At 38.7% G+C, this 12139-nt stretch overlaps 1 long non-coding RNA gene across 1 annotated transcript; it reads left to right on the top strand.

Moving 5' to 3' along the window:
- Positions 1-4520: 4520 nt before the first annotated feature.
- LOC117031662 (uncharacterized) lies at positions 4521-7089 on the top strand. Its single transcript, XR_004424589.1, has 3 exons — positions 4521-4946; positions 5629-5735; positions 6967-7089. It is a non-coding gene; the product is annotated as an uncharacterized LOC117031662 (long non-coding RNA).
- Positions 7090-12139: the final 5050 nt, after the last annotated feature.

Here is a 12139-nt window from a genome sequence, read left to right as displayed (position 1 = left end):
TAACAAAAAATGTTACAAAAACATTTGTAAGTAGTCTGCAACTTAACCAAAAAGATAAAGATATCATTTGAATATAATTTTTAAACATTTACTCATATCATTTTCCATTCTGATCACGAACTGTTTACATACACGAAATAATGTGGTACAGCAACCAAAAAAATCCCAGAGTGTCCCCACAACACAGATGATACCATGTAACTCTGTAAGGTAACCTAATGTTGTAGGAAAAAGTCTTGGTGAAACTGTTCTTGTTTGTTTTCCCCTGAGGACGGAATGACTGTGGACTGTATGTTACATTATGAGAAGACCACATGTGCTGCAGTGACTTGGCACATGGCAGCTGGCTTACAGGTGCTCTGGCAAGTTGTGCCGGGAAGGCTTCTTTTCCTTTTGCATTTCTAGTATCATGTGCATGAAATGATTTTAATGTGCTTTTTGGTGCTGGGGTAGATATTGCAGGCATTCCTTTTGGGGAGAGGAGTTAGTTTTTGAATGGAGTTTCAGGAAATAGGTGACAGTCCTACTTTCTTTCTTAAAAGGATCCTTTGTTGTGGATGGTGCCAGGGATGGTAAGCTGGAACAGCTCTCTTTTCCTTTCTATCAAAATCGAGGAGAGGAAACTGAGCGACAAAAGTGGACCAAACAATGACTAGAAAAGACAGCTTCAGCCATGCAGCTCTAGTAAAATCATTCAGGCCAAGGCAAGCAGGTCATTAAAGATTAGCAAGAACTTATATAAACAAAGAGGCAATTATACGCATTCTTCATAGCCTTTACTCTAGAAGTGTCCCAGTGTTTGTTTTTGAGTCAGATGTACACAGCCTTTGCTGCTGGAATGCAGTCAGCCTAAAGGGAGAAGGATGGTCCTGGAGAGATACAGACCAACGTGAACTATGGGGAATGTTGGAGAAGGCATTTGTCTTACCTAGATGCCTCACTGGTCTGCTGGGAACGTATCTGCTTGGATCATGGCCATTTAAGGGCTGCTCTTTTAACACATGAAATAAAAAGAGGAGGGAGGAAAAAAACAGCCACCCATACAACTGCGTTGAAATAAAACTGTTCTTCGTTAGATGCTGACCATTCCCCATCGTGCATTCTCGTTCGATGATGTAAAGTCGTTCGGGTGTGGGAAGCCATACCATGAAGCACAGGAAATAGTTTAAATCTTTGGAAATGTTTTTAAGGTTAAATAAATGGGGAAATGACTACAGTTAAAGTTGCCAACCACTTCAGAGTAATTTTTACTGGCAGATATTTGTTAATTGTCAGTATTTCTCTGAAAACATATATGCCCAAGGTATACTGGTATAGCCTGCTCCATAGGTGCTGGATATGATTTGAAAGAGGCTGTGGTCAGTTCATTGATTTCTCTCAGACTTAGCTCGTGCGTAGGCAGTCTTCTGGGAATCCTTCAGTAAATTAGGTGCGTCTGAGTGATCTGATGGTGTGACTGGAATTTCTAGATGGCTAATGATAAGCAGGTGAGATTTTAGGGGTTTTTGATAAACATCTATTGTTGCCTTCAATAAAACCAGTAGATACATGTCTAAGTTGCTTTGATGGAAATGTTACACCTATTTTGTCAACTGTTCAGCTATAATAACTGTAAGGGAATTATGTGATATTGTTTTTGATGACAAAAATATGAATTTAAATCAAGACAGAATGTGAAGTTCATTGGCTAAAAATGCTTGAAAAGCTGTACTGTCCTGTAAGGCGAAACTAGTCCACATTCTTATTTGCCCTAAAAACAGCAGTTTGTGTGCCTAGACTCACGGTCACCAACTATTGATAATGAAGATCTGGAAAACCCAAGCTTTTTGGCTTCCTGTTTCCCTTCTGTCTCTGCAATTTCCTGACGTGTGACTGCCTGATCTCCACAGAGTAAGGCAGGGAAGGCAAAGGAATTAATTTCAAGATACTCTTTTGTTACAGGTTAGATTCTTAACCATTCCTCTATACGTATCATTATTATGGCTTATGGCACATATTAAAACTGTATGTTAATGTTTCTGTTAGCCTTACTAGTCTATTACTTCCTCAAAGGCACAGTATTATGTTTGAGTCTGTATTCCCACTACATAGAAGATTGCCTACAAATGGCAGACTCTTCATTAATGATTGTTGAATAACTAACTGAATAATGAAAGATCAGTATAATGCTTAAAATATGTCCAAGTCATTATGTCAACCCATTGCTATGTCTAAGTATACATTTAAAAAAGTTTTATTGAGATATAATTCACGTCATAAATGTATTTGTTCAAAATGTGCAATTCAGTGGTTTTCAGTATATTCACAGTGTTGAACAATTTATCGCTCTCTGATTTTAGAATATTTTCATCTTAAAAAGAAATGCTATAGCCATTAGCATTCATTTTTCATACCTCCCTCCTCCCAACAGGCCCTAGCAGCCACTCATTTACTTTCTGTCCTTATGGATTTGCCTATGCTGGACATGTTATATAATTGGAGTCATCTAATATGTGGTCCTTTGTGTCTGGTTCCTTTCAGTTAGCATAATATTTTTAAAGTTCATCCATGTTGTGCCATGGATCAATATGTCATGCTTTTTTATGGCTGAATAATATACCATCATATCGATTTTAGTTGTTTCCACTTTGTGGTCATTATAAATAATGTTGCTGTAAACACTTGTGTATACGTTTTTGTGTGGACATGTGTTTTCAGTTGCTGTAGGTATATACTTAGGAGTGGAATTACTAGGTCAAATGGTAATTCTATTTTTAACCTTTTGAGGAACTGCCAAACTGCTGTCTAAAGTAGCTGCACCATCTTACATTCCCACAGTGTACAGAGTTCACATTTTTCCACATCTTCAGCAACACTTACTATTATCATTTTTACTTTAGCCACACTAGTGTATGTGACATGGTATCTCATTGTGGTTTTGATTGGTATTTCCCTGTTGACTAATGATGTTGAGACTCTTTTCATGTACTAACTGGCCATTTGTATATCTTCTTTAGAGAAATGTTTATTAAATCCTTTGCCCGTTTTTAAATTGGGTTGTTTGTCTTTTTTTGTTGTTTAGTTGTAAGAGTTCCTTACATCTTGTGGATACAAGTTATTTATCAAATATATGATTTAAAAATATTTTCTCACAATCTGTGGGTTTCTTTTTCACTTTCTTGATGGTGTCCTTTGAAGCATGTTTTTAATTTTGATGAAGTCCAGGGTATTTAGTTTTTCTTTTGGTTGCTTATGCTTTGATTGTCACATCTAAGAAGCTATTGCCTAATTCAAGGTTACAAGGGTTTATACCTATGTTTTCTTCTAATTCTTGTGAGTTTTATCTCTTAAATTTAGGCCTTTAATCCATTTTGAGTTATTTATTTATTTTTATTTGGTGTGAGGTAGGGGTCTAAATTCATTCTTTTTTATCCAATTGTCCAAGTATCGTGAGTGTATCAGCAGAAGTTAGTGGTGTTTGAGGACATAATAAAATCTCAATGATGAACACTACTATGCACAAAACTAATGCTAATTTGGATATTTACTTTCATTTTGTTATAAAGAAAGGTTTTACCAGGGAAATTATTAATACGTTTATTTAAGAATTTCACATAGAAATTTAGTATAGTTAGGAAATTCTTGTGAAAAACTCATTAACTGCATCCATTCACTCTCAAATGCTATTTATTAGGTTGGTGCAAAGGTAATTGCAGTTTCAAAGGTTAAAAGTAATTGCAAAAACTGCTAATATGATGCATTACTAATATAATGCTTCTACAAGTATTTATTTGTTAAAAAAAAAAAGCACTGATGGCTACTTTCATTTAGTTGGGCTCTTTGAGTTGCAAAGAAGAGAGATGGTCATCATTAGTCTTAATAAAAAAGGAGTTGATGGTAATGGATTTGCCATAAGATCAGAATCCAAATCTGATGCCCACATTCTTCAGAGGCCTCTTTATTTCTTCAAGTTTGAGAGCGAAGAGAGGTCTTCTGGTACGATAGGATCTAAAAGCTACAGAGGAAGATCAGCTCCCATGGTAAAATGTCCTCTTTTTCCTTAGATATCTATCCTGAGACCAGAGTGCCCTAATGCCTGTCCTCTTCTCTCCAACCTCAGAAATAAAAGCATTCCCTGTTCAGCAATGGAAATGGAGCACAGAAGGGAAGCAGGACTTACAGCTGACAAGGCGTGTGCTTCGTCGGACAGATAAGTGATGAAAAAGACCAAAGACTCTGGGGAGGGGCCAAGGGAGAAGCTCTGTAACCTGCTTAGGGTGTGGCCATGTGGGGTGCTCTGACAGGCTTGAACTAGAGACCCAGCTTGTAGCACGAAAAGACTACCAGACCTGACTTCTCCCCAGTTTCCCAACTTTGTGTGTGTTCAATTTTATTATCTGATGTACCGGTGAGAAATAACTGGTACAAATGTGGGGGTTTTGTATGTGTGTGTGCCTGACCCATTTTTTTTAATGTATATAGAGACATGGTAGGGGGCCAGTCGGGTAGGAGGTGATGTACCTTCCCTGTCTGATCAAGTTGGATGCTTAACCTACATCACTGAGGTATGCAAAAGGAGTCACTATCCAACCAATTAACCAGGCTTTTTCTGTTTTCTTTTTTTCCCTGACTATTCGTCCTTGTCTCTGAGTTAAGGTGCACTATACCTGTGTTACACCAAGATATCTGGGGAATTGACTACTCTCTTTGTAACTTGCTGTCCGACTCTCACCAAACTTCTTTGTTTTCTTCTTGCTTCTGACTTAGACTCCCCACCCTCTCCTCAATTTCTCTAACTCATAGATTCTGCATGCTTCTGGTTATTAATTTGTCCATGGCTTGGCATAACAGCTGTCATCCTTCACTCTACGTCACAGCCCCTGTGCTTTCTTTCAGCTTCAGTTTCCATGGCTTATTTCCAATTCCTGCAAGAGCAGCTCAACCTTTTCTACCAGACCTCCTTTTGGGTATCTGACCTTCTTTGAGGTTGTTTTTCTTTGGCTCTTTACCTTACCCTGATATGGCTGGGTCTCAGACTCACGTGACTTACAGTTGGCCATCTGAAGTCCAAGAGGGAACGTTAGCCATCTAGAAGAACCTGTGAACATAGAAAACCTTATGATGGACAAATCTCAAAATTATCTACTATGGGATAGAAAATAATTCGTTTAACTTCTGGGTTAGTATGTATACATAAATGTAGATACATTCAGGTCTTTGAAAACTAAGAAAAAAATCAGTAATTTGCTCATTCAAATCCACTCATTCAAACATTTTACAAAATCTTCAATAAGTGCTACTTACAATATTTTTATATGTTTAAGAGCTTTGTTCTGTAATAATGGGAGAACTGGGACTCTGGATTTTGCTATTTTTCTCTAATAAGGGCTCCCTTTTCTTCTTTCCTCCCCCATGTTAGGAAATTCTTTTAGAGGCCAAAGAATAGTATGGGCTGAGTTGTGGCCCACCCCATTCGTATGTTGAAGCTCCAACCCTCACCCTCATATGACTGTATTTGGAGATAGGGCTTTTAGGGAGGTAATTAAGGTTACATGAGGTCATGAGGGCGGGGCCCTAATCTGATAGACTGACGTCTTTATTAGAAGAGGAGGGGATACCAGAGCTCCCTTTTTCCCTGTGCTCACACAGAGGAGAGGCCACGTGATGACATAGCAAGATCGCTGTCTACAAACCAGCAAGAGAGGTCTCACCAGAAACCAACCCGGTTGGCACCTTGATCACGGACTTCCAGAACAGTGAGAAAATAAATTTCTGTTGTTTAAGCCACCTGGTCTGTGGTATTTTGTTGTGATAGCCCTCGCAGGCACAAACAGAGTGAAGTGAATGTTGTTAGAGTCAATCCTAATTATCTGTCATGCTGAACTCAGTTTTATTTTTGTCTTAGCACCGTATGAAATGAGCTCATGTAAGCATTTATTTACTTGTTTACTGGCAATCCTCTGTCCCCTTTTACAATGTAAACTCCATAAGAAGACTTGCCTATTTTGGCCACTGCTGTATTCCCAGGCACATAGTAAACAACATATATGTTTACCGAGTGAATGTACTAATGATGAAATCATTTTGGTACACTTCTATGAATGGAAACATGGCAGTTTTTTTCCCCCATGTATTAATATTTGACCCAGCTGATCATTCTCTTTTTCTCATGGTGATTTCTACATTTGGCTCTTAGGACCGTGTGCTCCCGATGTGACCTTTACTTAAGAACCGCTCCGTCATCATCATCTCCTTTACCAGCTCCTCTTATTTCTGGGTGTAAAAATTGGTGCTTTAGTCTCAGTTCTGTTCCCCCATCTCTTTTCATGGAAGATGATTATTGAATAGTGATTAAGAGTACAGATGGTTGAACCAGGTTGCCTGGGTTCAAATTCTGGTTCGACCACTTAAATAGCAGCATGAGTTTGAGCAAGTGAATTAACCTCCCTGTGCCTCAGTGTCCTCATTTGTAAAATGGGAATTATAGGTACGTCAAAAGCGTTATATGTGAGTTAAAAGGGTAATATATGTAAAACGCTTAGATTGGCACCCGGCACATAGAATGAACTTAGCAAGTATTACATATAATTATTTTAAAATTAATATCTTTTTTGGTCAACTACAATCTTTCTAGGTGATTTTATCCAACTCCATGCCTTTAGTAGCCCTGAAATGCCACTAAGCTCTAGCTTCATAGAACCATCATACATCCAACTATGGTAGGCAGGATTCTAAGACAGCCCCCAAGATTCCTGTGTGCACACCCCACATCTCCTCCTCCTGAGTATGGGTGGACCCCATGAATGGGATGTGCACTCACTCCTGTTCTCAGATTACTAATCAGTTGACTTTGAGATCAGCAAAAGGAGGCTTATCTTGAGTGGGCCTGACCTAATCAGGTGAGCCTTTAAGAAAAGATGAAGCATCAGAAATTTGCTCTTGTCTAGCCTGGAAGAAAGAAAGAGTTATGGTGTGAACTGTCCATAGGCGCTACATGACAAGGAACGGAGAGCAGCCCCTAGCAGCTGAAAGCAGTCCCTGATGACAGCCAGCAAGAAAACGAGGACCTCAGTCATACAGCTGCAAGGAAGCAAATTCTGCCAACAACCAATGAGTTTGGAAGAGGATCCCAACCCTCAGATGAGAGTCACAGCCCTGGCTGTGAATCACACTTTGATTTTATCCTGGTGAGACCCTGAGCAAATGACCCAGCTAACTGTTACCTGGAATTCTGATTTAGAGGGACTGAGAGATAATACATGGGTGTTATTTGAAGCTGATAAGTTGTGGTAAGTTGTTACACAGCAGTCGAAAACTCATACACCAATTGCCAAGTTCACTTCTCTACGTCAGTGTGAAAGAAGAATCTCACACTTTGCACATTCAGAAAATACTCTTGATTTCTTTCCACATCCTGTGTTTTCCTTTCCTCCTCTCGGGAAGTTGCTTAGGCCTAAAAACTAGAATGATCCTTAATGCCACGACTTCCCTGAGACCCTACAATTCATCAGCAAACCCTATAGATTCTGTCATCAAAATAAATCCTGCATTCAACTATTTCTGTCTACCTCCCCTGAGGCCACCCTGGTTCAAGCCACCTCCACCTTGTGCCTGGACCCTTGAAACAGTCTCTAACTACTCTCCCCATGCCATACACTCATCTCTGTGACTGCGGTCACAGTGAATGTTTTCAGGTAAATCAAGCTGGGCCCCTCTGTGGGACCCCCCAATGACTTCTCATGATACTCAGGATAAAGTCCGCAGCCCTCACCATGACCTCAAGGCTCCACATGCTTTGTGGTCCCTGGTTATCTCTCTGACGTCCTTTGCCACCACCATCCTCTTTCCTCGTTGTGCTCCAGGTGCACTGACCTTTCTGCTTTTCCATTACGAAGCCCAGCGAGATTGCATCCAGGACCTTTATACGTGTTTTTCCGTTTGCCGGGAACATTCTGCCCCGCATCTCCATGACTGCTTCCTTCATTTCATCAGGTTTCTGCCCCGATATTACCCCCTCTGTCAGCCTCCCCTAATTGCCCCATCTAAAATAGCTACCCCCTCCCTTTTCCCCCACTGCCTATTTGTCCTCACTGTACTTAGCATTCCTGGCATTGTTACATGCGCAGTGTTTTTTCTCTGTTTATTTGTTTATCGCCTGTCTCACAGAATATAAGTTCCAGCAGGGCAAGGACTTTGAGTTGATCATCACTCAACCCTCATGCTTTACAATAGTGTCTGGCATGTAGAAAGAGGCACTTACATAACTTTTATTGAATTAAAAGCCCAGAGAAATATTTGATAAGTTTGCATTAAAAGCAGAATCGAAACGTCTGTCTTTTCCAAGAAAGTCCTGATCCTGAAACCTGTTAAAAAAGAAATTGAGAAAACACACTTTATTGAACCCAGAAATATTTGTGCTATCTAGCTACGTGGTGATTTAGAGAAGTTTAATGCTATTAAAACATTACTAATTGTATTGCCGAGGCCATTTTTGCTGATGTAAGGTTATGGGGGTTGAACTCCCAGACAATGTTTGGCAAGAAAGAGGTGATTTTGGTCATCCAAATGCTAAAATCTAAAATCTAGCTGTGATCAAGACAGACATGATAATGGGGCCGTGATGAGACCATGTCCTAGGTCAAATACAAGCTGCCTTAGTAATCAATGGCAAACAGAGCTAGAAATTATCCAAAATATATGTGACATGGAAAATGGAGTTGTTTAGAGCTCACCTCATATTTTAGATATCTGGATGGATCACAAGTTCAAAGTTTCAGCACAACAAATAGATGTCATTACAATAAAGTTTGAGATGTTGGAAAGTTTTTCCCGGTATGATAAGGACTTAAGTGATCCAAGATGTATCAATTTTTAAGGCTAATTTTCCAGGTTTACAATGATCCGTTCACATGTAGAGATATGTTTATCCCTTTACTTCCTTCTCAAAATGGAGTTGATTTTAACTACATTGGTAAATCGTCTCCACCAGGCTAATCATGGCTTCTGTGCAATGTAAAATATGGCATATTGATTACGAAGCAAGCCAATGAAATAAGGTGTGCTCTCTTCCATCTGATGTTTTAGGTCTCTGCTCTTTCCAAAGTATCATATCTGCTCAAATAATGTGCTTGTTTTTTTTTCCTTAGCAGGTTATCTCCTTGCCAACTTGAAGCTTTTTAAACAATGTAAGTATCTCTTAATTTATGAAATTAATGTTTATTGTAATTTAGAATGGTTCAATCAAGCAAATAAAAGTCAACTTCCTTCTGAATGATCTTAAAAAGAAAAAAATACAGTGTGATAATTTCTTTAAGCTTTAAGATAGATGTAAAAATATTTACTGTTTACTAAACAGAGCCTTTTTTCTTTTAACTCCAGTCAAGTGCGGAGGTATGCTGTAAATTAAAAATCTGAGCTGGTAAAATGACACATAAATATTTCAGCAGGAATTTTGGTCCGAGAGATGGATGTAAATGTGCCTATTGTACAAAGCTTTCTCTTGTTTGACAACTTCAGAGAGCCAACTATTTGGGTGTTAAAAACTGCTGCCCAGATTACTGTTAATGTAATCCTGATGGAATTACTTAATAAGTATGATTTTTATCCCTTTTGTAATGTCATAGCTGTATGACTGTTATATGCATATCTTCACTCTGACTGAATTCTGGCTTCCTCCATTGTGCACATTGATAGAAATTATGGTCTATTAAACGTGAAGGTGAGTGTGGTTCTAATTGAATGAACATTATAAAAGGATTATTTCTTTTTAGTGAATGTCAGTATTGTGCCCATGTCCTGAAAAAAAAAAAATCTGAATCTTCTTTAGACACAAAGATAGGGAAATATTTTTAGACTTAAAAAAAAAAAAAATTCATGGTGACCAGAAACAGACTCAGTTCAAATAATCAAAGCTTCAGTCAACAAAGTCGTTAAAGGACTAGGGGTGTCTAAGAACTTTCTAAATTGTACTCACACCACACACAAGCAATTACTTTAGGAGAGGTGAAAGCAATACAGACTTCCAGGAACTAACTGGCTGAGATGAAATGTTCACATTTCATGAAGATTACCAGTGATTCTCTCCTCATCATCTTCCCACTCCCATACAGTTCACAGATGAATAAAAAGCTCTTCTTCTCTGTATCTTGCCGTTTGTAATAAAATATGCCCTATTTAGGTCACAGGTTACTGTGCAGATTAATAACCATATTATAATACATTCAGATATGAAGAGGTACAACACTAGTAACCTATAATCCACAGTGTTCAAATGGAATCATTGCATCAGATTGCCTCAGGACCCCTTGCTTCCCTATTATGTTTTCATTAATCTTCATATTACTCCTGTAATAGGGTGGAAGCTATGATTTCCATTTGATGAATAAAGACGTTGATGCAAGGAGAAAGCTGAAGACTTTCCAAATGTCACCAAAAATGTCTAGATAGGGACATAGCAGCAAAATTTAGATTTAAAGACTCCCTGAATATTGTTAGGTCAATGATGGCACAATCCATTGAACTTCCCACTTAGAAGTAAATATCTTTATCAATCCGAGTAGAAACAGAACAGGAACCCTGGGCTTATGTTGGCCTCTTTTATGAGAAAAAGGTTTTTGGCTTTGTTTTGGTTTTTTTTCCTTCTATTTTTTACAGGGTACCTGGAAGGCTTCTTTATGGAATTTGCTTTTTAATTATGTAAAATGTTCATTTTTAGAATTTAAATTTGCACAGTTGGACAACTTAGCCTGCAGTTGGATTGTTAAAATGCCACCATGTGTAGGCCCTCATCCTCACACCTGGTAACCAGTTCTACTGACCTCAGCATACGGAGCACTTGCAGTTCCTCCAGTAATTCCTCTTAAATCATTTCTGAGCTCAAGACCTTTCATAGATGCTTTATTGCAAAATGCCATGTCTTAACCCATAAATTTGGCCATCAGAACTCTCCACTAATTCTCCTCCACTACCCTTCACTCCCATCCATTCACCCATTCATTTAATGACTATCCATTGGCCATCTACGTATATGAGGCGATGTGCTAGCCTCTGCTATCCAAGGACATGTAAACCATCATGTTTTGTCCCTTGAGGAACTCACATATTCGTAAAAGGAGACTAAACAATCATTTCACAATGTAAATAAGTGAAATAATGCATTGGGGATATAATGAGAAAACTGTGTCTATAGATTAAGGAAAAAAATAAAAGAAGTAGAGAGAATTATTTCGAAAGGAATTTGTAACATTGAAGGGAAAAAGGATTTGGCAAACAATTTAGGTGTAGCGATGTATACATTGCTGACTGTTTATCGCAGGAAAAAATCAAACAAGTATTGTAAGCAACTCTCCTAGAATGGGAAATATTAATACAATATGATACATTCCTAGATTAGATTATTAGGCCGTTTGAAATGTACTGTTCCAAACCTCTTTACAGCCTTTCTAGGAGAGAGTTGGAGAGTCTTCTTCCACTATAGACTGGTTCTCCACCAGGGGCAACACATGGAGTGTCTCAGGATGGGTTTCTGTGGGAGCCCTTCCTGGCATGGTAAAGACTTTCCCGATGCCCCTACTTCCTACTTCCTGCCCCTGAACTTTCTGGGAATTGTTGTCTGGTTGGCAGGGAGGCACTTACGGAGAATCCGACATGCACTATTCTCTCTCACAAAAAATAACAGTCATTTTGGAACAAAGATCATTCTCCAGTTTTGTGTTTGGAACGTGCCTTAGAGTAGCCTGACAGTGGAAAACAGAAAAGGATCTCTTATGGACTCCTAGGCAGGCATAGCATGATTGTTCTTCCATATAGTTCCATCAATCTTCTGGTAAGTGGGAATTCTTTTCAAATTCTGGCAATAGATAGACTGATTGTACTGTTTTTCACTATAGTTGTTGGTTTTCATCTTTTCTCCCCCTTCTGAATCATCGTAGGTGTTTCAAGGGACATATAGGAAAGCTATTTCAGGACCCAATATCAGTAATATTTAAAACCCACGGTTTTATTGTATTTGTACTATTTTTAAAAATTCCTTCAGACTGGACATTGATTCTCCACTTTGCCATAGTTCCTACTATCTTACAATGACTTAGCCACTTATTTAAGTTCCCTTCCTGGCCACTGAAATTATCAGTGTTTGCCTTTCCATGTATGTTTTATAGGC

The sequence above is a fragment of the Rhinolophus ferrumequinum genome, chromosome 12, assembly GCF_004115265.2.
Source record: "Rhinolophus ferrumequinum isolate MPI-CBG mRhiFer1 chromosome 12, mRhiFer1_v1.p, whole genome shotgun sequence".
Classification (NCBI taxonomy): Eukaryota; Metazoa; Chordata; class Mammalia; order Chiroptera; family Rhinolophidae; genus Rhinolophus; species Rhinolophus ferrumequinum.
Note: the sequence above shows the minus strand (reverse complement) of the source record. Positions and strands in the feature narration are given on the sequence as shown.